General features: G+C 44.1%; 1 long non-coding RNA gene across 1 annotated transcript in view; it reads right to left on the bottom strand.

Moving 5' to 3' along the window:
• Positions 1-27,802, bottom strand: part of LOC137340141 (uncharacterized) — a 53,915-nt gene that overhangs the window by 5,675 nt on the left and 20,438 nt on the right. Inside the window, exons 2-3 of the long non-coding RNA XR_010966718.1 lie at positions 9,602-10,073; positions 4,014-4,121 (exon numbers count right to left, since the gene is read on the bottom strand). This is a non-coding gene — a long non-coding RNA (uncharacterized lncRNA). The remainder of the gene's footprint in view (positions 1-4,013; positions 4,122-9,601; positions 10,074-27,802) is intronic.

The following is a 27,802-nucleotide window of genomic DNA, read 5'->3' as shown; positions in this document are numbered from 1 at the left end:
GAGCAGATCCTGTGTATTCGCAGGGCCTGTTCAGAGAGGATGGCCTCTTTGACGTGGTTAGGGTGGAAGCTGGAAAAGTGGAGCATCGTGAGGTTGTCCGTGGGCTTGCGGTAGAGTGAGGTGCTGAGGTGCCCGTCTTTGATGGAGATTCGTGTGTCCAAGAAAGAAACGGTTCTCAGAATCGGTTTATTTCTTGGACACACAAATCTCCATCAAAGACGGGCACCTCAGCACCTCACTCTACCGCAAGCCCACGGACAACCACACGATGCTCCACTTTTCCAGCTTCCACCCTAACCACGTCAAAGAGGCCATCCCCTCTGAACAGGCCCTGCGAATACACAGGATCTGCTCAGACGAGGAGGAATGCGATGGACACCTACAGAAGCTGAAAGACGCCCTTGTAAGAACGGGATATGACGCTCGACTTGTCGATTGACAGTTCCGACGGGCCACAGCGAAGAATCGCATAGACCTCCTCAGAAGACAAACACGGGACGCAACAAACAGAGTACCCTTCGTCGTCCAGTACTTCCCAGGAGCGGAGAAACTACGCCATGTTCTCCGCAGTCTCCAACATGTCATCGATGACGACGAACACCTCGCTATGGCCATCCCCACACCTCTACTACTCACCTTCAAACAGCCACCCAACCTCAAACAGACCATCGTTCGCAGCAAATTACCCAGCTTTCAGGAGAACCGCATCCACGACACCACACAACCCTGCCACGGCAATCTCTGCAAGACATGCCAGATCATCGACACAGATACCACCATCACACGAGAGGACGCCACCCACCAGGTGCATGGTTCATACTCCTGTGACTCAGCCAACGTTGTCTACCTCATACGTTGCAGGAAAGGATGCCCCAGAGCATGGTACATTGGCGAGACCATGCAGACACTGCGACAACGGATGAACGGACACCGTGCAACAATCGCCAGACAGGAGGGTTCCCTCCCAGTCGGGGAACACTTCAGCAGTCAAGGACATTCAGCCACCGATCTTCGGGTAAGCATTCTCCAAGGCGGCCTTCAAGACACACGACAACGCAAAATCGTCGAGCAGAAATTGATAGCCAAGTTCCGCACCCATGAGGACAGCCTCAACCGGGATCTTGGGTTCATGTCACGCTACACGTAACCCCACCAGCAGGGAAAAAAAAAGTTATCTGTTTTTAATACAACTGGACATTCTCTCTCTCTCTTTCTCTGCCTTTCGGGTCTCTTTCTCTCTTTATCTGTGTAATTTGACCCATTGTGTATTCAGTATACTGGGACGTACTGTTTTCCGTGGCTAACCTGTCTGAACACCAACGACACCTTTGATTCCCAGCCTAATATAAGATATGCGATTTGAGAACCTCTCATTCACTCACTCACTCACCTGATGAAGGATATAATCTCCGAAAGCTTGTGATTTTCAAATAAAACTGTTGGACTATAACCTGGTGTTGTAAGATTCCTTCCATTAATCCTTTTCCAGGCAGCACAGAGGCTGCTTGCACCCCTAGCAAATCTCTACCCCCAATCTGTTGGAACTCCCCAGCGGAGACCAAGAAGTCGGCCTCATTTCTATGTTCCCAATCCCCCCACTTCCCCCCCAAAAAAATCGGCCTCCATCCCTTTAAGAACTTCAGTGTTTAAGATTCCCTGATCCCTGCATAAGCAAAAAATATTTAATGTAATTATGTAAATGACCCGAACCCCTCCCCCAGATTCCAGTGGAGTTGGGCTTCCACAGTGTGGGTATTCCCAAGAGCACTGAGAGTGAGGGCCATTTTTTTGGTTTTACCATGATTGGAGAATTGTCCTTAAACACTGTTTATTACACTGGGTAATTGTACAAAATAAAATCTTTGGCCACAGTGTTTCTTACAGAACCTTTAAAATAGCATCTATTTCAAATGAATTTGGTTCTGAAAAATGACGAGGTGCTATGAGTTTGTTAGAATCATAGAATTGTTACAGCGCAGAAGGTAGCCATTTGGCCCATCGAGCCCATGCCGTCTCTTTGTAAGAGCAATCCAGTTAGTCCCATTACTCCGCTCTTTGTTAGCCTTGATAGTGGAATGATGAGTTTTCCCAATTGCTTGTCCACTACAGCGATGCTAACACTTTTGTAAAATGTACCCAATTGGGCAGGAATTTAGTTGAAGCAGCAGAGGATTTATAAACCATTTCAGAAAGTTGGCAGCAAACATACTGTTAGAATGAGAATGGTAAATGGATCATGGGTGAGTCAGAGCTATCCACCATCAGCACATCTACAGCTGCACTGTGCTTAGCATATGGCAGAAGATCATAAACACTCATTTTTTCTTAGAAACTATTGAAAACAAGGAAAAATGTCATTCCTTATATGTAAATATTAACAATGCAAAGCAATGACAGCTGTAAAAGGATAAAGTTTTGGAAAAAAGCCGATATATAAATTTTGTGAAATACAGAGGGAGTAGTGAACAGTTAATAATATTTCAGCAGAGAGCTCTGGCAGTGATTTAAAAAAAAGCAAACTACACACTTCCCATAATCCTCAAAGTCACCTCGCTGCTTATAACACACTGCAGCTTTGGTGCCTGTAGATCCATGTAGGAATAAAGGGCAAAACAGTTCCTATTAGCTGGAGATCCTCAACTGCAAAATAGCCATTAATAGAGCTTCTTTCTGGAATGAGCCAACTGTTAATGTTTGAAGAACACATCCCTTCAACACATGGCTATACCAGAAATTATTGCTGGCGGGACAGTCAACCAGATTACGAGATTCTAAAGGATTATCTCCTAATATAGAACTGACTGTGAAATTAAACTTTCGTCTGGTTTGTTTTCTTCATTTATGCGTTCTAACTTTGCTCCTATGTTTTAGGCAAACCCAGTAGATACAGTGAACAAGATGACGGTGTTGGGGATAGAAAGTCCACCCACTGCTCTTGATTTCAATATTTGTCACAGGCAGTGACTGCATTGAAAGTGGTCAGTTGTAGGTTTGTGAATGTGATTACCTGCAGGGGCAGGTCGTGCCTTTAGCTGTGCCGATAAGAGGGAAAATTGAGAAGCCTGGGCACCTGCCCATAGGGAGAGCAAACTTGAGTGTGGGCTTCTTCTCCTTCTCCACCCACCCCCCCACCCCATCCCCTGAGGTGCTCATAGTGATCAATTACAGAGCAGGATTAGCTAAGTCCAGGGAACAGGTCAGCTACCTATTCCCTCAGCGAGGGATTGAGGCTGGCTGCATCGCGGTAGAACTGTGCTGGAGAAAGGATAACTAAAAGAAAAGGCAAAATATAATAACCTGCAGAATATGCAAATTTTTGCCTAGGAAACATCACACATCTTTATCAACCAACATGATGTAGAGATGCTGGTGATGGACTGGGGTGGACAAATGTAAGGAGTCTTACAACACCAGGTTATAGTCCAACAGTTTTATTTGAAATCACAAGCTTTCGGAGCTTTCCTCCTTCGTCAGGTGAGTGAAGGGTTCCATAAAGGCACAGCATATATAGTCAGAGAACAATGCCTGGTGATTACAGATAATCTTTCCAACTGCCCGTTATCTCACCTCGGCAGAGAGATAGTCACAGCAATCAAAGGAGTGGATGGTGTTCAGACAGAGAAACATTACATCCAAGACTACTGAATACACAAGCGGTCAGAACACAAATAAAGCTGTTGGACTATAACCTGGTATTGTAAGACTCCTTACATCATTATCAACCAACAGTCAGAGGCTTACAGGTTGTTTCAATTGACTTGGAGAATGGTCACAGACAACCATGGGGAAGGGATCCAGAGAACTTGTAGATACTCAGTATTCTATGCTCGAGGAGATTAATGGATATCATGAGGAGATGGCCTCCAGCTGTGGCATCAGTGGAGAGCCAGGTAACATTCATATCAGCAAGCAGCTCAGTGCCGTTCTAAAACTCGGCACAAATAAAACCTCCAGTGAGATTCCTAGTACTGAAGCAGGAATATCAGAGTTGGTTGCAGGTACAAGTAGCTCACCTTTTATATCCCACACAGTTTTCCAGTTGGCTGAGCAGCCTCCCTCCACTGCTACTCCCTCAGCTACAGAGCAGGATTAGCTGAGTCCAGGTAGTACACTTAGGAGTACTGCACATGGAATACATAGCTCACAGGGGTAAAAATAGCATTAAAAGCACATACTATTTTACATGTAGTAAAATACTGAATACAATTAGTTGAGTTTTAGTATGACTTACAATTGGCCATTTGTTTATTGTGAAGAATCAGCTGTCAAAAAGTAAAGACAAGCTGAACAGATGAGGGAAGCTTTTCCTCTCTTTATACCCAGTGTGGAAGAGGGTTCACACATCTTTCCACCCATGGGCCATTTTCATTCAAATCGTTCAAATTTTGGGTTCGCAGTTTATGCTTTTCTTACAATTGTTCATGTAAACAGGTGGACAGTAAGGATTTGCTTCCCTATATTACATGCAGAGACGTGTTCACATAACTGTGGTATTCCTGGTGAGACCTTGGGAAATGGATCTGAAGCAGAGTGGAACTTCCACCCAACCGTGAAAGGATGTCAGCTTGGGATTGAAGAGTGCAGTTTAGATCACCTCTTGCGATCACTGTGCCTTCCATCTGAGGAGCGAGTGAGGAATGTGGGAGAGTCACCGTACATGTTAAACATTGTGGTAACTCTCCTGCAATTTAGACTTTTATTAGAATGGAATAGCCATCCTCATCTGGGATGGTCTTCTCCAAGGTAAAGGGGAGATGCATGTGGATCAATATGGCTGCTCCTCTACTTATGGTGGGGTTGGAGCCAATGTTTGGCTCGCTGAGTGCCAAGTAAGTTTGTTGTGTGCTGGAGGAAAGAGGTGAATTTCCTTACATGCATGCCTATTCTGCTTTAGGTTGTGGGGGGCACATCCCCGGGTAGGGTTCATGGTCATTTGCTTCTCATCGTGCTGTGCCCCATGCCCTGAGGAAGCGTTTTCCTTGGGGTCTGCCACAATGTTGGCGCGTATGTAAAACTGCATTTACCTTTTCTTTCGTACTGCGTTTGAGAAGGGCCCGACTTTCTCCTCTCACCACCACCCCCCCATCCACCGCCTGCCCCATCTTGCTCCCACCTCTCTTTCAGATTCCAGTTTCACTCCAGAGGGGTAACTTGCTGGTTGAAAGCAGGGTGGTAGAATGGGTTGGCCTTTGTCTGACCCCAACTCTGTGCCCACTCTTGTGCAGCTAGTTAGTTGCAATGTGCATAGTTTTTCTGGCTGAATATCCTACTTTTCTTATTGGTGAATGGACTCATAGAATAGAGTCATAGAAAGTTACGGCACAGAAGGAGGCCATTCTGCCTATCGTGTCCGTGCTGGCCGAAAAAGAGCTTATTCCCACTTTCCAGCACTTGGTCCGTAGCCCTGTAGGTTATGGCACTTCAAGTGCACATCCAAGTACTTTTTAAATAAGTTGAGGTGCCTCTACCACCCTTTCAGGCAGTGAGTTCCAGATCCCTACCACCCTTTGGGTGAAAAAAATTCTCCTCAGCTCCCCTCTAATCCTTCTAACAATTGCTTTAAATCTATGCCCCCTGGCTATTGACCTCTCTGCTAAGGGAAATAAGTCCTCCCTATCCACTCTATCTAGTCCAATCATAATTTTATATACCTCAATTAAATCTCCTCGCATCCTCCTTTGTTCCGAAGAAAACAACCCCAGCCTATCCAATCTAATCTCATATGTAAAATTCTCCAGCCCTGGCAACATCCTCGTACATCTCTTCTGTACCCTCTCAATCACATCTTTCCTGTAATGTAGTGACCAGAACTGTACGTAGTACTCAAGCTGTGGCCTAACCAATGTTTTATACAGTTCTAGCATAACCTCCCTGCTCTTATATTCTATGCCTCGGCTAATAAAGGAAAGTATCCCGTATGCTTATTTTAACCACCTTATCTACCTGTCCTGCTAGCTTCAGGGATCTGTTGACATGTACTCCAAGGTTCCTCTCTTCCTCTACACCTCTCAGTATCCTCCTATTATTATGTACTCCCTTACCTTGTTTTGCCCTCCCCAAATGCATTACCTCACACTTCTCTGGATTGAATTCCATTTGCCACTTTTCTGCCCACCTGACCAGTCCATTGACATCTTCCTGCAGTCTACAGCTTTCCTCTTCACCATCAACCACGCGATCAATTTTTGTATCATCTGCAAACTTCTTGATCAAGCCCCCCACATTCAAGTCCAAATCACTAATATATGCCACAAAAAGCAAGGGACCCAGTACTGAGCCTTGCGGAACCCCACTGGAAACAGCCTTCCAGTCGCAAAAATACCCGTCAACCGTTACCCTTTGCTTCCTGCCACTGATCCAATTTTGGATCCCATGGGCTTTTACTTTTTTGACCAGTCTGCCATGTGGGACCTGATCAAAAGCCTTGCCAAAATCCATGTACACCACATCAAATGTGTTACCCTCATCGACGCTCCTTGTTACCTCCTCAAAAAATTCAATCAAGTTAGTCAGACACGATGTTCCTTTAACAAATCCATGCTGACTGTCCTTGATTAACCCGTGCCTTTCTAAATGATGATTTATGTTGTCCCTCAGAATCGATTCCCATAATTTGCCCACCACTGAGGTTAGACTGACTGACCTATAATTACTCGGTCTATCTATTTCTCCCTTTTTAAACAACGGTACAATATTAGCAGTCCTCCAACCCTCCGGCACCACGCCTGTAGCCAGGGAGGATTGGAAAATGATGGTCAGAGCCTCCGCTATTTCCTCCCTTGCTTCTCTTAACAGCCTGGGATACATTTCATCTGCGTCTGGCGATTTATCTACTTTCAAAGATGCTAAACCCTTTAATACTTCCTCTCTCACTATGTTTCTCCAATCCAATATTTCACACTTCTCCTTAACTACAATGTCTGCATTGTCCCTCTCTTTTGTTAAGACAGACACTAAGTATTCATTTAGAACTGTACCAACATCTTCCGCCTCCACACATAGGTAACCTCTTTGGTTTCTAATAGACCCTACTGTTTCCTTAGTTACTCTCTTGCTCTTTATGTATTTATAAAACATCTTTGAGTTTTCCTTGTTTTTACTTGCCAGTATTTTTTCATGCCCTTTCTTTGCATTCCTAATTTCCTATTTAATTTCACCCCTGCACTTTCTATACACCTCTAGGCTTTCTGTAGAATTGAACTCTCGGTATCTGAAGCAAGCTCCCCTTTTTTTGCTGTATCCTACCTTGTATGCTCCTTGTCATCCAGGGGGCACTAGATTTGAGGGACAACATAAATCATCATTTAGAAAGGCACGGGTTAATCAAGGACAGTCAGCATGGATTTGTTAAAGGAACATCGTGTCTGACTAACTTGATTGAATTTTTTGAGGAGGTAACAAGGAGCGTCGATGAGGGTAACACGTTTGATGTGGTGTACATGGATTTTAGCAAGGCTTTTGATCAGGTCCCACATGGCAGACTAGTCAAAAAAGTAAAAGCCCATGGGATCCAAAATTGGATCAGTGGCAGGAAGCAAAGGGTAACGGTTGACGGGTATTTTTGCGACTGGAAGGCTGTTTCCAGTGGGGTTCCTCAAGGCTCAGTACTGGGTCCCTTGCTTTTCTTTGTGGGGACATGTTTGTTCTAATCCCTCATAATCTCTCCTTTGAATGCCTCCCACTGCTCTGACATTAGTTTACCTTCAAATAACTGTTTCCAGTCCACTTTTGCTTAATCACTTCTCAACTTAGTGAAATTGGCCTTTCCCCAGTTGAGAACTTTTATTCCTGTTCTATCTTTGTCCTTTTCCATAATTATGTTAAATCTAACTGAATTATGATCACTACCAGCAAAATGCTCTCCCACTGATACTCCTTCCATCTGCCCAACTTCATTCCCTAAAACTAAGTTCAGAACTGCCCCCTCTCCTTTTGGGCTTGCTATGTACTGGCTAAAAAAGTTCTCCTGAATGCAATTTAAGAATTCTGCGCCCTCTATACCTTTTACACTGCTTGTATCCCAGTTAATATTAGGGTAGTTGAAATCCCCTACTATTACTGCCCTATTGTTTTTGCACTTCTCAGAAATTTGCCTACATATTTGCCCTTCTATCTCCCTCTGACTGTTTGGGGGTCTATAGTACAGTCCCAGCAGTGTAATTGCCCCATTTTTGTTCTTTAGCTCAACCCATACGGCCTCATTTGATGATCCTTCTATCATATCATCCCTCCTCACAGCCGTAATTGTTTCTTTAACTAATATTGCCACACCTCTCCTTTTTTTCACCCTCTCTATCTCGTCTGAAAACCCTATAAGCAGGAATGTTGAGCTGCCATTCCTGCCCCTCTTTAAGCCATGTTTCAGTAATAGCTAAGATACCAAACTTTCACTTGTCTATCTGTGCCATTAGCTCATCTGCCTTATTCACTAGACTCCTTGCATTGAAGTATAAACCATTAAGCACTGCCAAACTCCTTTGTTGTCTATTTTCTAACCTTTGTTTCCTCAGCCTTCCAAACTCACTTACTAATTTTTCTCTTCCATTTTCAGCTCTGCTTCTCTCCTGAATCTACACTCAGGCTCCCGTCTTCCTGTCAAGCTAATTTAAACCCTCCCCAATAGCACTAGCAAACCTCCCCGTGAGGATATTGGTCCCGGCCCTGTTGAGGTGCAACCCCTGCGGCCTGTACAGGTCCCACTTTGCCCAGAACTGGTCCCAATGCCCCAGGAATCTAAAGCCCTCCCTCCATCATCATCTCTCCAGCCATGCATTCATTTGTTCTATCCTCCTATTTCTATACTCACTAGCGCATGGCACTGGGAGTAATCCAGAGATTACTACCTTTGAGGTCCTGCTCATTTATTTCTTTCCTAGCTCCTTGAACGCTGCTTACAGGATGTCACCCCTCTTTCTACCTATGTCGTTGGTACCAACATGGACCATGACCTCTGGCTGCTCACCCTCCCCCTTCAGAATGTTCTGCAGCCGCTCACTGACATCCTTGATCCTGGCACCAGGGAGGCAACATACCATCCTGGAATCACGTCTGTGGCCGCAGAAATGCCTGTCTGTTCCCCTAACTATTGAGTCCCCTATCACTATTGCTCTCCTCACCTTCCTCCTCCCCACCCCGTACAGCTCAGGTGCTATGGTCTTGGCTCTCACTGCACTCCCCGGAGGAATCATCGCCCTCCACAGTATATACTGGTTAGAGAGCGAGATGCAGTCAGGGGACTCCTGAACTACATGCCTGGTCCTCCTTGTCAGTCTGGCGGTCACCCGTTCATTCTCTGCCTGCACTCTCTTAAGCTGTGGGGTGACCACCTCCTGAAATGTGCCATCCACGTAGCTCTCAGCCTCGCGGATACACTGCAGTGACGCCAGCTGCTGCTCAAGCTCCAAAACCCGAAGCTCGAGCTCCTCCAGCTGATGACACTTACTGCACTTGTGGCCATCCAGGACATGGGAAGTGTCCCAAACTTCGAACATGGCTCAGGATGTGCGTTCGATGAGACCGAGGTGCCCTGCCATGCCTCGATTTATTAGACTACTAAGTCAACTTAACAGAAATAAACTAAAGGGTTAAAAAAAACACTCACCATTTGGCTACTCACCAATCAGTTCCGTCCCTTGTGCTGACGTCACTTTAGCTGGTTTTTTTGGTTTTGTTTTATATGCCTTTCGCCTCCGCTCTCCCGCTGGTCTGTGGCCTCTCACCGCTGCTCTCCCGCTGGTCTGGGGCCTCTCACCGCTGCTCTCGCGCTGGTCTGCGGCCTCTCACCGCTGCTCTCGTGCTGGTCTGGGGCCTCTCACCGCTGCTGCTCTTTATCCCCTCTCTGGCCTCTCACCGCTGCTCTCGTGCTGGTCTGGGGCCTCTCACCGCTGCTCTCGCGCTGGTCTGGGGCCTCTCACCGCTGCTCTCGCGCTGGTCTGGGGCCTCTCACCGCTGCTCTCGCGCTGGTCTGGGGCCTCTCACCGCTGCTCTCGCGCTGGTCTGGGGCCTCTCGCCGCTGCTGCTCTTTATCCCCTCTCTGGCCTCTCACCGCTGCTTTCGCGCTGGTCAGGGTGGTTCTATGAAGTATGCAGCACAATATAGGTGAAATGGTTATTAAACTAATTGTGACGTTCAACCTGAAGATATATGAGACCATATAACTGATGTTGTATTATTTCAGATAATGGGAAAAACAAACTATTCAGCATTCTTAATTCATTCTAGGAACTGAGTTCATATCATTGGCTGTATGTGGAGAAATAGCATTTATTGCATCAAATCCTGAAACCAATCCAGTAAAAATTCCATTGCTTTTACAGGTCATTGCTCTCTCCGTCCTTGAACAACATGTGCTGCAACCGAATACTCCAGTCACCGCTGTCTCGGTGATATTACGAGGATGCTTTCGTGAAACTCCAGCTGTCGGTAAAAAATACAGATGATGTCACACAGAAAAGCAACCAGCTACAAAAATTTTTGAGCTGTCAGAACAGCTATTTATCATGATTTACTTAACATACAGAAAAGAAATACTGGAATAGATTTAAGCTCATTTTGTCAACACACTAAGGCTGTATTTCAACATACTAAAATCTAATTTAGGTACAGAAGTAGTATTATTTTATGACATATTGAGTTGCATTACCAGGACTTGACAGGTTTCTACCTAGTTCACATCACAGCGACTTTTCAGGAATTGTTTTTCAGCCGTGCAATATGTGTTAATATGCTTTTCTCCACTACCAACTGTTCCTTTAATCTCCTCTCCCCTGCCCCTTTCACCCTCACCTCCAACAAGTGCGAGGAGCTTATGGGTTTCTTCATCACCAAGATATACACCATTCATTCAGCTGCCTCTGCTGCTTCCTCCCCTTTTCCCTTGCTCGCCAAGCCAAACCTCCCCCAGGCTCCCCCACCTCCCCCTACCCTGCCCTAGCCTTGAATCCACACCTCTCTCCAGTTTCTCTCCTATCTCCCCTCATGCCCTCTCGTGCTCTCCTGATCCTATTCCCACTAAACTGCTGACCACCCAACTTCCCATATTGGTCCTCATACTAACTGACATTGTAAATGGTTCCCTCTCCTCAGGTATTGTCCCCCATCCTTTCATAACCACCATCATCGCCCCCCCCCCACCCTTCAAAAAACCCATCCGCCAACCTTCTGTCCTGGCAAACCACACTATCTCCAACCTCCTTTTCTTCTCGAGTCTTTGAACATTTTGTCGCTTCCCCAATCCATGCCTGCAACTCCCTGTTTGAATCTCTCCAATCAGGTTTCCACCCCTGCCACAGCACTGAAAAGGCCATAACCAAAGTCACAAATGCGATCCCCTGTACCTGTGACCATGGGGCACGATCGCTCTTCATCCTCCTCGATATCTCGGCAGCCTATGAGATGGTTGACCACACCATCCTCCTCCAATACCTCTTCTCCATTGTCCAGCTCACAGGGACTGCCCTCACTTGGTTCCATTCTTACTTATCCAATTGTAGCCAGAGCATCTCCAACAATGGCTCCTCTTCCCGCTCCCGCACCGTTACCTCCAGAGTCTCCCAAGGATTTATTCTTGGCCTCCTCCTCTTCCTCATCTACATGCTGCCTTTGGTGACATCATCCACAGACATGTAAGTTGATGACACCCAGCTCTACCTCTCCACCACCTCTCTCAACCCTTCCACTGCCTCTGCTTTGTCAGACTACTTATCTGACATCCAGTAATGTATGAGCTGCAATTTCTTCCTGTTAAAAATTGGGAAGACCAAAGTCATTGTCTTCACTCCTACGCCACAAACTCTGTACCCCGCCACTGATTCAGACTGTTCACATCCTTGGCATTCTACATGACCCCAAGCTGAGCTTCCAGCCCCACATACTATACATCACAAAAGACTGCCTACTTCCACCTCGGTAACATCACCCGCCTCTGCCCTACCTCAGCCTATCCGCTGCTAATGCCATCATCCATGTCTTTATCACCTCCATACATGACTGCCAATAATCTCCTAGCCAACATCCCAACCTCCATCCTCTGTAACCTTCAGTTCATCCAAAACTCTGCTACCTGTATCCTATCCCATACCGAGTCCACTCATCCATTACCCCTACCTTTGCTGATCCACATTGGCACTTGGTCCCCCACTGCCTCAAATTTAAAATTCTCATCCTTGTGTTTAAATCCTGTCATGGACTAACCCATCCTAATCTCTGTGACGGCCTCCAGCCCACAGACCACAGACTCCCCTACCACCCCCCCACCCCAAAGTCTCCATTCCCCTGACTCTGACCACTTGTGCATTTCCCTCCTTCACCCTGCCTTTGGCGGCAGTACCTTGGAGGTATTTTTCTACATTAAAGGTGCTATATAAATGCAAGCTGTTGTATATATATTTTACAGTGAAAGGGGTGCAGAGTGAGTTAAATGTAAACTGTGCATAATTTTCTCTGCTCAAGCCTTTATTCTGTGACTCTTTTACCCAAATTATTTTGGTCAGAATTCTCATATTGTTCCATAAATACAGATGTTCCTCTACCTGCAACAGTATACATCATGGTAAAAAATTTTTGAGCCAAATGAAGTGGGGTATCTAGTCTGAGGCCTATTAAACATGTAACTGGAATAGACAGAATTGTGAATTTGAGAATAAGATTTTATATTTGAATCAATTTGCAAGATGTCATTTGGCAGTGACAAATTTGCAATTGACTGATTTTATTCATATCTTACAGACCGGATTAATGGAATTATTTGATGGTGAGGGTTGTTGCTTTGATCTTTAGCCGCATATACAAAGCTCCTTTTCTGGCAGTTTCATTTAAAGGACTGAAATTCCGATCAGTCCGCTCCGCCAGTGGAGGTGTGGGGTGGGTGGGGTCACCTGTAAGTTCGGGGCAGGCAGCCTGTGCCTGTAAGAGCACACCAGCAGCAGCCCGGAAAACTGAAGATACAGCATGCCGCTCTGATGGTGGGTCAGTGCCCAGGAAGGGTAGAAGGTAGGAATACTGCAGTTTTAAGGATTGTTACTGTAAGGGAGCACTGGGCCACCAAAGTTAAGGTAATCAATTCCCGTCATTCTAGGGCCTATTCTGGGTTCTTGTAGCACTCACACCAGCTCTCAGTTGGCGAGAGTTTTTTTTAATTCACTCATGAGATGTGGGCGTCGTTGGCGAGGCCAGCATTTATTACCCATCCCTAATTGCCCTTGAGAAGGTGGGAGTGAGCCGCCTTCTTGAACTGCTGCAGTCCGTGTGGTGAATGTTCTCCCACAGTGCTGTTAGGAAGGGAGTTCCAGGATTTTGGCCCAGACACGATGAAGGAACGGTGATATATTTCCAAGTCAGGATGATGCGTGACTTGGAGGTTCCACTAAGGCTTGCCGAGGACACACTGGGCAAAATTCCCGTAGCCCGGGAATTCCCTCTTGATGTGAGAGAAGCGACAGAAGATTCAAACTCTTTCCCCCTCCCCAATGGAAAATCACTCAGCTGATCCAATGGGTTGGAATCATGGTGGAAGCAGATTCTACTCTATTTTTCAGTCCCTTGTCAGGCAATCTGCCCAAGGCTCGAACAGAATTTTAGGCCCAAATGTTTAGCGTGTGTATGGCAGCATCTGCATTCCCTAAATATTTTAATTAATTGCTAATTGGCTTCAAGTGTGACCAGAAAATTAAAAGGACTTTTTAAAAATCAGATATGATCCATGAGGTAGCAAGTTGAAACAATGTGAGACCATTACTTCCAGACCCAGATCAGGCCCTGCTCCAGCTTTATACTACAACTTTAGTGTTCGTGCAAAGTGGAAACTAGTTTTAGCACTGATGCTGAAGTTGTAGTGTAAATACACCTTAGGTTTCTGAGCCTCAGGTCTACAACGGATGCATAGCAAGTCTGTAACCATTCATTAGTTCTAAACCCTCAAAACTGCAAAGTGATCAACAAAATAACAAATGCATGTAAAGATCTTGGAATAATGAATAGTCCATTTTAAAGACTGCATTCAAATCAGTTGACAAAGAATCTTTTGCACTTTGATTTCACGTAGGCCTGTTGAGAATCATGCATCAAAAAAGGATGATTTACGCAAACAACCAAAATACATAAAGAGGGATTCCCCACATCTTCACTGGCTGATTTGAAGTGATAACAATTAAAAAGTGGTTTAGCGAATCATTCAGAACTCAACTTTAAAAATTTTTTTAATTGTCCTTCAAAATTGCTACATAATGTAAAGATTTCCAAATAGTCAGATTTTTCGTGTTGCACTGTAAGAGAAATTTTACGATCCCATGTGCCGGTAAAAAATGGATGTGACCAGTATGTTGGAGAGGAGGGGTTTGGAAAATCCTGGGAATAATCTCTAATGGCACGCCCCAGCACATCACTCAGCCCTCGATTCGAGCATTCGCGAGCTAGGACACCAACCTTGGTTCAATGGGGAGTGTAGAAGGCCGTGCTAGGAGACCACCAGGCATAACTTAGAATGAAGCACCAATCCAATGAAGCTACAACATAGGGCTATCTTTATGCTTAACGCCAAAAGCAGCAGGTTATAAACAGAGTAAGTGGCTCCAAAACCAAATGATCAGAACGAAGCTCCGCAGTCCTCAACCACATTCAGTTGAGAATGATTGTGAACAAGCAACTAACTAATGGGAGGAGAAGACTCCATGAATATCTCTATTCTCAACCATGGTACAGCTCAGCATGTGAATCAAAGAGAAAAGCTAGAGTGTTTGCAAGTGTTTAGCCAACAGTGCTGAATGGTTGATCCTAGTCAGCCTCCTCCCGAGGTCCCCACCATCATAAGATGTCAATTTCCATCCAGTTCAGTTCACCACATGTGGCATCTGGACACGGCAAAGACAATGGGGCCTGAAAGCATCCTGGCTGTATTTCTGAAGACCTATGCACTAGAACTACTTCTTCACCAGCACCCCACCCCACCCCAAGCCAAGCAGCTATGACTGTTTCTCCCTGAAAAGTGGAAGATTGCCTTAGTAAATCCAATCCACAGAAAAACAGGATGAATCTAATCTGACCAATTAAGGCCCGATCAGCTTCCAACAATCATAGGTAAAGTCATGGAAAGAGTCATCAATACTGCCAAGAAGCATTAGCCTGGACTATGTGCTCAAGCGTCTAGAATGGGGCTTGAACGCATGACTTTCTAACTCAGAGGCAAAAGTGCTACCACTAATCTAAGGCTGACATCTATCAATAACTATCATAAGGTCGGGAGTAGAGCTGTCACTGATGATTTAACAGTGTTCGACTCCATTTACAACTCTTCCAATAATTTATCTGGAGATCAAAAATGGACCGTATCCGCAGGGACACGACGTACAAATCTCCAGAAAAAGAGGGGAAAGGCGTGCCCAACGTGGCCCTCATCCTGATGGCCACCTTTGTGTGCGGCTGCATCAAGCTATGCGTAGACCCACGGTACGCAAACACAAAGTGTCACTATGTGCTGAGGTTCTACCTGTCCCCGGTGTTGAGAAGGATGGGCCTGGCCACGCTGCCACGGAACGCTCCATCCAGTTGGACCGTTCCGCCCCACCTGTTCTTCATGGAAAAGTTTGTGCAGAAAAATACCATTGACCACAAGGCGATCAGCAAATGGTCCGCACGTAACGTCCTCGAGACCCTGCGGGAAAAGGAGATGGTGGATCCTGTCGGTTGGTTCCCTGAGCAGACTGTCAATGTCATTTCGCAGAACGCCTCATCGCCAGAGCTGTCAAGCAAGCACCAAGACCTAGCTTGGCTGGTGGTGAGAAGGGACCTTCCCGTCAGATCCTTCATGCACTCCCGGACTCTCAGCGCCACCGCGCACTGTTCCCGAGGAGGCTGCGGTGGAGACGAGACAGTCACCCATCTCCTTCTGGAATCTGCCTTTGCAAAGAAGGTCTGGAGAGAGACGCAGTGGTATCTGTCCAGGTTTGTCCCGAGCAGTTCCATAACACAGGACTCTGTGCTCTACGGGCTGTTCCCGGGGACGCACAACGAGACAGACATCAACTGCTGCTGGAAGACCATCAACTTGGTGAAAGACGCCCTTTGGTCTGCCCGAAACTTGCTGGTCTTCCAGTGCAAGGAGCTGTCCTCGACCGAGTGTTGCAGACTGGCACATTCCAAGTTCCAGGACTACGTGCTCAGGGACGCACTGAGGCTGGGTCCGGCCGCCGCAAAGGCTCTGTGGGGAAAGGCAACTGTTTTGAGCCTTCCCGCCACTGTATAACGAGGGGCTGCAATCAGGGAAAAACCCCTTCGTACAGAATGTAAAATTCAAATTGATGTAATGAACCTGTAATGAATCTGTAATGTACCTGTGATGAATCTGTAATCAATAATCTGTATTGAGTGTAATGCAATGAGGCACCCTAGAGTGTCATGAACTGTAATTATGTACAATGTGTTCATTGAACTGTGCTTGATGTAACCTGCAAATTGTACAATCTGTATTGTGTATGTTTGGAATGTGATATGACAACTGTATTGTATGTATTGTTGCAAATTTTATGAATAAAGTATATTTTTTGAAAAAAAAACTCTTCCAATAATAATGTAGCCCATGCCAGCCTACAGCAAGATTGGGACAACATTCAGGCTTGGGCTGACAAATGGCAGATAACATTTGCACCACATAAGTGCCAGCTAATGACTATCTCCAACAAGAAAAAGCCCAACCACCTCCCTGTGACCTTCAACGGCACTACCAGCTTGGGGTCACCACTGGACCAGCCGTATGAGCTTCTCCACCAGCTACAAGGCTCAAGTCAGGAATGCTCATCACTTGCTTGAATGGATGCAGCTGAAATAACACTCAAGAAGTTTGACCTCATCCAGTGGACTCAATATTCTCCCTTCCCCCTCACCTCCTGTGCAGCAATTCCCATGGATATAGAACACTGACATACTTACTACAGTGTATGTCAATGGATGTTAGAAATGCTTGTGGATGTTTGTTTTACTGAATTATTTATCATCCAGAAGGCTTAAAACACCTTTGCATAATTTTTAAAAACACAAACCAGTTGTATAAAAGAGCTTGTTCTGGAGGAGAATTCCCCTAAGCTATTTTCTTTAATTTGACATTGACTGTAGCCGAATTATTAGAATGCCAGAAATAATTTGCTAAATACGAAATCATGTTTGAAATTTGTAATTAAAACAAAAAGGGGCCTATTTTCCTCCTGGCCTCTGCTGACTGCAATTTGGGTGGAGTGAACCTGACGGGCGCTATGGGCCTGAACTCGCTTGTATTTGCGGGTTCAGGTCATTACCATGGCTCCAACACTCCCCCATTGCAGGAAGGTCTCTTGGACCACTGCTGCAGGTCTCAGCGGCAGTAATGGCCAGGTGCAGGGCCTTCTGGCTGCAAGATCAGCAGTGTGAAGATCTTGGGCCTTGTTCTCTCTAGGGTGGGGGGGAGTAAGCTTGTCTGTTTGGAGGTGGGAGGAGATTGCTGGCCGCCCTTTCGCAGTTCCTACAATCTGAAGGGGGTGGGAGCAATGTTGATGGCCCACTTGCAATAGGCAAGCTGGTTTCTCCGCACCTGCTAGCTAGAAACCCAGGAAAATGAGGCAGGGAAGATGTCGATGTCACTCCCGCCTTATTACCATGCTATTTGAATGCTTCTGCATTGCTCCAAGGTGGAAGCATTCTGATCTTCCTTGGGAAAACCGCCAGAAGGACACTTGAAGCGTAATGGAGCCAGAGACACAGTCACAAAGGACAGGAAAATCTGACCCGATAAATCCAAATGGTGAAGCAATCCTGCTTCCTCACTGATGACAGCATTTTCCATGTGGGCAGCTTGACAGAGATTCCTCAAGCAGAATGTGATACAATGACTATTACAATAAGCTCACCATAAATGAGACAAGATAATTTGAGGATGGAATGGCTGAATTAGGGTATTGATTCCCCCAATTATTAAATATAAAGTAAAAAAAATAAAGAAATGCTCAGGAGGAATGAGGGTAAATAAAAACTTCATTTTAAATAGCGTACGTTCATCTATAAATAGAAAATCGATGAAGTTGGTTGACAGATGTGTACGGTTGTTCACTTCATACTGAGTTCAGATTTACGAGTGGACCAGCATGTGATGAGTTTTGGTTATTATTAATGTCAGACTAAATTCCAAGCATTTGGCCACTTGGGCAGGTGGGAGAGGGTTGTGATGGGGATAAACATGTATGTTGACATCTCTAAGCAATGCTTCATTAAGGCTTAAAACTGTGTATTATGACGTGGTTATCTGTTTTGTTAATGGAGGTGAGTTGCAAGGTCAGTGAAGCAATTAAGCATTTATTAGCTGTACTAATATAGATAAGATGTTGGGAGACTGCATGTTGCTTATTCCCTAACAGCAAAGAATTTCTATTGATAATATCAAGGTTCCTATGACCTGAACTGTGAGCAACATCAGTAGGAGGGGGTGTGACTGTATATCAAATTTTGTTTGGATATATTGTGCTATGAGTTTATTATTCTTAATTATGCTACCTCTGTTATAGTTTTCAAAATGGTTCTGAGGTTGTTCTCCCTGTCTCATATATTTTTATGCCAGACTGTGAGAAGAAGGATTTGAATTTGTAGTTCAGGTTATGTGTAAGATTGGGTAAGGAGTGAGCATTTCTTGTGAGCTGTTTCTAGCATGTAATTTGTAACCTTGTAATGGGTCATATTCTGGGTGGAAAGTGTTGATATAAATTTTAGGCTTCACTGTGTTTACAAAGCAGAGATTCTCCCTGATGCTGGAATTCTCAAATGAGATACAGGTTGCTGTCACTGAAAAACAAGACCAGGAGTTAGCAAAACAAGCTAGGTGTAAAGAAAGAAAGCACTTGCATTTATATTGCGCCTTTCACCACTTCAAGATGTCCCAAACCACTTTACAGCCAATGAAGTACTTTTGAAGTGTAGTTACTGACGTAATGTAGGAAACGCGGCAGCCAATTTGTGCACAGCAAGATCCCACAAACAGCAATGTGATAATGACCAGATTATCTGTTTTAGTGTTTTGGATTAAGAAATAAATATTGGTCAGGACATCAGGGAGAACTCCTTTGCTCTTCTTCGAAATAATGCCGTGGGATTTTTTTACATCCACCTGAGAGGGCAGATGGGTCCTTGGTTTAATGTCTCAGCTGAAAGACGGTACCTCTGATAGTGCAGCACTCCCTCAGCATTGCACTGCGAGTGTTAGCCTAGATTTTGTGCTCAAGGTTCTAGGGTGGGACTTGAACCCACAACCTTCTGGCTCAGAGATAAGCATGCTACCAACTGAGCCATGCTGGCAAAAATAGGAGAGCCAAGGCCTGAGGATGTAGCCTATGGAAAGAGGAAAGCTGAATACATGGTTACCCAGTCTGAGATTTTTGAGCTCCTGTTTCTCTTATGAAAGTTTCTTAATCTCCTACTCAGCTTCAAAAATAAGCTGGTCAGGCTACTGTCCGACTGTAAATTACCCTGAAGTAAAGACATTTGAAGAGGCAAAGCAAGCTGCCTCTTCAAATTCTCCCACGCCAATGCTGACTAATTCAAGAAAATGTTAAACAGTGGTGATTGGAACACCAAAAATGGTCAACAGTGAAGAACCCAGGATCTTATAAGTGCCTCTAATTTGTCCCCTGACCAACCACCACTTTCCCACCCACTTCATATTATACCACAAGATGCTTTCTGCCTTGTTTCATTTTATGGCAGATCAGGGTGAGCTGACTGCACAGGTGAAGGGAGCTTCAGCATCGACGGATAATTGGTGCATGCCATAGCGGGTGCCAGAGAGCAGAGTCTGGCGTCAGGGGTGCAGAATTACTGAAAATAATCTGCACATTCTAATGTATGAACGTGTAGTTCATAGGGATATTATTTTCAGAAATGACAAGGGGATAAATTATTTTGGATATATTACGACATATTAATCTTCTTGTAACACTCGAACTAGATGCAAATTTCTTTTATAAAAATGGTGCAATATGCCTCAGCATTACAGCATGAGTCATACAAGGACAGATCTTACATAAGTAGTCAGAGTAGCTCTGCGATCAACGTCCCTTCATGGCTTGAGTGAACATTTTTGCCATTCTGGTATTATACACAAGATGCTTCAGCAAATGACTGTGCAAGTGGAGGTCCTGATATGGTAAAACAAATGTCATTGCTGAGACAGAAATCTGCCAAGTCGGATCTATCAGTAATAAATCTGCTGTCACCAACCACAGTGTGACATCATATACAAATATAATGTTATGATTCATATTTATACTGTCTGTACCATTTGCGCAGCTGAACTATGATAAATTCAGCACATTTTTGCACAGTCTAGCTTCAGTATCCATGCGATGAACCAACAGCCAGCTGCAACTGTGTTGCTCCCTCTTTTGGATGAATTTATTAATGTACGGGTCAAAATCCTGGGAACTTCCTCGGGATTTCTCCTGCTCTGTCCGCCGCTGTAATTTCGGCAGAAACCCCTTTTACACACGCGAAAAGGGTTTCCACCAAAGTATTGCTTTGGACTATCATCTTAACAGTGGCCACAGAGTACAATCCACTACAGTTTTGCGTTAACACTTTGGCAAAGGAAATGTTGTCCTTGGGTCAGAATTTCTATATTGTATCAAAGAATAGAATTGGTACGTGTGCTTCAATCAGAATTAACTTAACTCAGAAATATGTTTATTTCTACTCCACTGGACAAAATTAATGAGGGTCAGATTCAATATCACATTGTGCTTGTTCTGGAGTCATTAACAATGTACAGTGGATACAGTAAAAAGACCAACATTACCTTCCAAAGTTCCTTCCAGTCCCTTTAGTTAAATTCCCCCATGCTAAAGAGGTATAGCATTTATATATTGTTTGTTACCCTTAGTGACACATTCTCCTTAACCTATTCTTAGAGTGCACCTTCCACAACAACAACTTGCATTTATATAGCACCTTTAATGTAATAAAACATCTCCAGGTGCTTCACAGGAGCATCATCAGGCAAAAAATGACACCAAGCCTAAGAAGGAGACATTAGGTCATGTGTACACAGAGGTCAAAGAGGTAGGTTTTAAGCAGCATCTTAGAAGGAGAGAGAGGCGGAGCGGCAAAGAGGTTTGGGGAGGGAATTCCAGAACTTATGAAGTGGGGGATGCACAAGGTCAGAGCCAAAAGAATGCTGAGTTCTTGGAGGGTTGTAGGGCGAGAGGAGGTTACAGAGATAGGGACGGGCGAGGCTATGGAGGGATTTGAACACGAGGATGAGAATTTTAAAATCGAGGGCATTGGTGGACCGGGAGCCAGTGTAGGTCAGCAAGCACAGGGGTGATGGGTGAACGTGACTTGGTGTGAATTAGGATATGGGCAGCAGGTAACCATTCCCTCCCCCCATTCCCCCACCCCCACCACCATAGTCCATAGCATATAGAATCAAAGGAAAGATATGAAAGAAAATACAGAAAAAGGTTTAATAAAAACAAGTGGTGGGCCTGAGAAATCAAAAAAGAACAAATTACTTACAGTAAAAGGGCATATAACAAGGCCAAGGCTTGTCTTGGTTTTTAAACAGATTTATTTACAAGAAGGAATTAAACAGAAGTAACTGCTTGAGTAAAAAATATACATCCCAATCCTTGCCTCGGAAGCCCTTAACGGGTCCACTTGAAATGGAATTGTCAGCCAGCATTTATCACGCATGAGTAAAGAGATCGATGAAAGAAAGGACTGAAGTTCTATAAAAATGTGGTGTTACAAGAACTCTCTGTAACTTTTTTAACAGTTTATTCATTTTCAAAACTGTGGTACACTTAGTAAACAAAAATGATTATAATCGGACTGCATAGTCTAAAAGAGTTACCAATAAGGATGAAATGGGACCATAACAAGAAAGAAATTGGATAACTCCAATCCACAGAATTGACATGACACACAGAGATCAGAACCACAAAGGAGCTTTTACTACTCTAGTTGCAATAAACTCAGGTTTTATTTATATTTGGTCCTCAGTCCAATAATGACTAGAATAACCAAGTACATGTTTTTTTCACCAGTTCCAATATTATTGTCTTTACGTTTTCCTCCCAAGCCCCTCTTACAGGAAAGAGCTGGAACTCAATAAAGTAAAATAAAAAATTGGAGATTATTTTATTTGTATAAAAGAAAGATTTTCATTTATACAGATTGTTAATATATCTCAAAGAACTTCATACACAGCATTTCAAAGTAACTGATTGTATAAGAAAATGAGGCAGCCATTTTCATAGAATCATAGAAACTTAAGCACAGGAGGAGCCCACTAAGGCCCATGGTGTCCAGGGCAGACTAACGCATGGACCTACAGGGCCTATGCCCAAGGCACCAGCCGAATATGGGGCCTCCAGTAAAACTCATCACAATAAAGAAAAACCACATACAACCACAGGATCAGTTTCATTAAAGCATAGTATGTTGTGATATGATTTACTTTATTATTAATGCAGTGTGTAAACATTCTTTGGGCCTATTTCTCCATTTTACTTCATGTTTGTGTTTTCTAGGATCAGGGATTGATTGTGCACAGGGTGCAGAGAGACCCCGACTATTCTTGGTGCTCGACCCCAAGAATTCTTAAACCAGCTCTGATTGGTGCCTGTACCACAGATAGCTACACACTGGAGCAATCTATTCTAGTCCCATTTTTCTGCTTTTTGTCCATAGCCTTTAATGTGTTCCTTCTTCAGATATTTATCTCACTCCCTCTTAAACTTCATGATTGAATCAGTTTCAATAATAACTAGTGGTAATGTATTCTATATTCTAACATACAAACAGACGGAAATGATGGGCAGGAAAAGACCAGCTATATCTATCAGGAGAGATTGAACAGACTGGGGCTCTTTCTCTCTAGAAAAGAGAAGGCTGAGGGGTGACCTGATTCTTTAGGATTATGAAAGGGTTTGGTAGGGTAGACATAGAGGAGACTTTTCCACTTGTGGGGAAGACCAAAAATAGGGGCCATAAATATAAAATAATCACGAATAAATCCAATAGGGAATTCAGGAGAAACTTCTTTACCCAGAGAATGGATGGAATGTGGAACTCGTTACCACAAGGAGTAGTTGAAGCGAACAGCATAGATGTATTTAAGAGGAAGCTAGGTAAACATATGAGAAAGAAAGGAATAGAAGATTATGCTGATGGAGTTAGATGAAGAGGGGTGAGAGGAGGCTCATGTGGAGTATAAACATCGGCATGGACCAGTTGGGCCGAATGGCCTGTTTCTGTGCTGTACATTCTATGCAATGGCACCGCTGACAATGCAGCACTCCCTTGCTATTTCACTGAAGTGTTAGCCTAGATTATGGGCTCAAGTCCTGGAGTCAGAATTGAACATTGTGAGAAGTGAGGAGCAGAGCAGGGGCTCCCTAAGACTGTGTATATATTCCCAATAAATTGGCGAGTCAGAGAATTTATTGGGAATATATACATGGTCTTAGGGAGCCCCTGCTCTGCTCCTCTCTTCCCAGTTCCAAAAGATTCGAGTCGACCCCAACTGGTTACGGTGGCATGTACTTTATTACGATGAACAGTTTAGTACGTCAGTACAGGATGGAAACTGGAGATATATTACCCGCTTCCACTCTGGGTAGAGCTCGCGCCTTGGCCTCTCGCTTCACATGGTCTTCACGGCCCCACCCTCTTGGATCCCGCAGATCCTGCCTTCTGCAGACTTCTTTCCTTCTTCCGACACAGGCGTGGGATCCTACCAGCACGTTCGCCTTAACAATCCTAGCCTACTGTTCCGGGACGGATCCTCAATGCGGCATCTTGGTTTGAGCTGTGTCTTTATACATTATTTAGCAGGAAGTCCTGTGGTGAGCTGGCTAAACATCCTCAGCACAGTTGGTGATGCCAGACGTAGTCCGTTAGCTTCACTAAAGGGTTCGGCACCTGACCTGACATCATCGACTTGCTGAGACAATGGCAAGACATTTACCCTCATCAGTATGGATGGGTCAGTGATGCTGCCTTGCTGAGGACTTAATCTCTCTGGGAGCTGAGATAATGGCAAGGCACTTAACCTCTCTGGCCGATATGGTGGCCTGACCCTTCCCAGTTGTCTCAGACCAAGAGTGAGCTGTGTCTCTAGAATATATATTTCCCCGGCTAATCACTTTAATATACTGAGTGTCTGTGGCTATCCCCAGTAAAAGTCCCTGATTCGGGCTTAGTACAATACTTGTGGTTACATACTAAATGTATTTCATGATATATACATTGCATAAAAACAATTCTTTGGTATTTGTTACTCTTTTAGCACACACCCGGCATAATCTAACAGGTGTTCCCATGACATTGCTGCCCTTGTCCATCTCGGTAATATAGATCGCAGGGGAGGGAGATAAAAAGAAAGACTTGCATTTATATAGCACCTTTCACGACCTCAGGACATCCCAAAGTGATTTACAGCAAATTACGTACTTTTGAAGTATAGTCACTGTTGTAATATAGGAAACGCGGCAGCCAATTTGTGCACAGCAAACTCCCATAAACAGCAATGAAATAATGACCAGATCATGTTTTAGTGGTGTTGGTTCCATTGAAGTAACCTTGGTAATTTGCTGGAGTGTATCCTGTAGGTCACACATACTGCAGCTACACTGCACAGTAATGCAGAGGGTGAAGATTGAATCTAGTACCTGGGGTGCCAATTAGTTGAATTGCTCTGTCCTGGATGTAACACTATTTTCTGTGTTTTCTCTTTCCAGCAATCTTTATATTGAGCAACAAATCTTTGTTTCGTTAATCATATTTTTCAGCATGGACCAAGAAAACTTATTGTTGTATATTTGTTGGATTTTAACCACACAAGTACTTTTTAGCATTGCATGCTGTGAGGTCATAATTAATGTGAGAGAACAATTGACCGAAGTGGGATTTGGTGCTATGATTGTGTGTGTGTGTGTGTGTGTGTGTGTGTGTGTGTGTGAGAGAGAGAGAGTCTGTGTGTATGTGTGTCTGTGTGTCTGTGTGTGAGAGTTTGAGTGTGTGTGTGTGTGTGTGTGCGCGTGCGCCTGTGTGTGCGTGCATGCGCCTGTGTGTGTGTGCGCGCGTGCGCCTGTGTGTGTGTGTGAGAGTCTGTGTTTGTGTGTGTGTCTGTATCTGTCTGTGTGTGAGAGTTTGTGAGTGTGTGTCTGTGTGTATGTGTGTGCGCGTGAGTCTGTGGGGGTGTGTGTGTGTGTGTGTCTGTTAATTTTCTCAGTGCTTGTGTTGCATGTGTTTATTATGTTTGCTGGTCCATTTGCCCTTAGTGTGTCAAGAAGTTCTACCAGTTGGTTGTTGATGTGCCCTACTACTAAGCATTTCCCTAGGTGACCAAGTAACACTGGTGGGTGCCTGCATAACCAACCAGCAAGCTGTAGAGGATACAGAAGGTCTGTTATTAAGCAGAGCTACATAATGGCACAGAACTGTTGCTCACATGAGTGCCAACTGACTGCTCCTGTGCTTCTTCACACATGCCACTGCTGGAAGGCATCACTTTATGATGCCCACTTATTTCTGTAAGCATAGGAAACTGAATATCTCTGAGTTCTCTGAATCTCTCCCTCATGGTAATCTGCCACCATTCTCCAAGCCAGTTGAAGCCATGATTGTATTTTGGAGTTTGGATCCCCAAGTCTCCATAGCAGCAATGGGAGCATTCAATGAGATACACTCCTACTATGGTTATGACCCACCTTACTGAGGTCTCCACTACAAATGTCACCAATGTTGCTCCCAGCTAAATAACCATACCACCTTCTACTACCGTGTGTGAAGATGAGAGTGACAGTTTAACATGCACTGTGTGTTCTAACATCCTGCACTGTATCCCATACAACTCATGATATCCATGCTATAACTGGAAGCCCTTCAACAACTCTTACCATTGCTACCTCACTGACACAGTACTGTGTGCCTCACCTTGTGCTTCCTCCTCAAACTCCCTATGAACCTCTACTATGTGTGGACTTCTTAAGCGTATAGCAAAAATGTACTTAGCTATCTATATTATGTGCATTATACATTGTGCATTGCAGGGTATAACACTCCTGTCATTATAAAACAGCATATCCTCTGACTCACCTTGGTCACCATGGGAGATTTGCTAGTTATTCATTCCTGTATCTGCATCACTAAATTTCTGCTTATTGTTCTGGTCTTAATAAATATTATCCTGAGTATTTAAAGTAACTTGCAGGATATTTAGACCTGGTGGAGATTAGAAAGAAGCTTATATCAAACATTCCTGTTATGGTTAGGGGGGAAAAAAATTCAGAAATATTGGTATTAAACAATAATATTATAAGCTTCACTACTTTTTGAAGCTATATCCATATCTTTCCAGCACTGGGGCTATGTATGTGTGTATGTGTATAAGTACATGTACATGTGTATGTATATATGTATATGTATGTGTATATGTTTATGTATTCCACTGGACAGAAGGGTATTGAAGCCCACAATATAAATTTGTAAAGGAGATCTTGGTAAATGGAGAAATTTGCAATCATATATCATGTTGTTTATTTGTAACATCTGCCAATTTTAATCTGGTTGCTTCTGGCTAGATGGTGTTTTGAGTCAGTTGATCGGTGTATAGAAGAAAAATCTAATGCAACATCAACAGTGATAATATAAACTTAAAAGATTGTGTTAAAACTGACCCAAGAATGTTTTTAATACTTGCATTACTAGTTTAAATTAAGGTTAAGCACCTAGGCAACTAGCCTTTGGATTAAGTTTAGGTAGCACATTCCTTTTCAGATTTAGAGCATGATCCCTTTAAGAGTTTGCCCTCCTTTCTGGACATCACAGAGCTACTGTTAGCTCAGACTAGACAGTGCACAGCCCACTGATCCTCTCAAGATAATCTGTTATGTTTTTGTCAAAAATGCTTAGATTCCTTTCTAATCGCCTTTAATAAATATTCAGAATATCCACTGCGGCAGATTAATTAACATTCAGTTCAATTAAATTTAATGTGAAAATCACAGTACACAGTTTACTTCACAGGCAAAAAGGCAACAAAGTACATAATTGATGAGATTAGGATTAATAATTATGCAATCAAATTTCAACATGAAGAATAATGGGGAATGATGTGGGGGTGAAATTGTGCTGTGCAATATTAGTGTGTACACACTTGACATATTCTTATGAAATGCTTTGGCCAGCTACTTTAACAGGGACAGGCATTCATCTGTTCTTTTAAAATGAGTTAAGGGGCTAGTACTTTGCCTTGGTCCATTTTTCGGAAGAGGGTTGGAGGGGGCTACGGAAGGGGGGAGGACTATTATGACGACTGTGGAATGGGGAGAACACTCTTGTTCCTCCTGGCTCCACAGGAAGGTTTTTTTTAAATGTGATTTTAATAAAACGCACCTTTTGTTGGCGACTGCTGAAGAATCCTGAGCAGGGCAGACCCAGCACCCACTTCGCTCATCGGAAACAGAGGGGTCCTTCAACTGGCACTAAGCCCCTAATTAACAATGCTAGGGGCCCACGCTTGTTTTAGGCGGGAGCCCATGACCCCAAATTTAGTAGTGGCCCGAATGCATGCTCAGTTTGGGTGCAGGCTGTCCCACTGCTAAATTTGTCAGCACTTGTTTTACGCCCGATAAATGGGAGCAACGCATATCAATTTCTATCCCAATATCTCTGCTAAAATAGCAAACATATTATTTTCACACAAATACAGCGTTAGGCTTCATTTCATCCTACAAGGCATAAGCATTACTTAGGAGCTAAGTCGGCAAGCAGGCGAGGTGTGTAATGATAT

This window comes from Heptranchias perlo, chromosome 21 (assembly GCF_035084215.1).
Source record: "Heptranchias perlo isolate sHepPer1 chromosome 21, sHepPer1.hap1, whole genome shotgun sequence".
Classification (NCBI taxonomy): Eukaryota; Metazoa; Chordata; class Chondrichthyes; order Hexanchiformes; family Hexanchidae; genus Heptranchias; species Heptranchias perlo.
The sequence above is the reverse complement of the archived record's forward strand: the minus strand, read 5'-3'. Positions and strand labels throughout refer to the sequence as shown.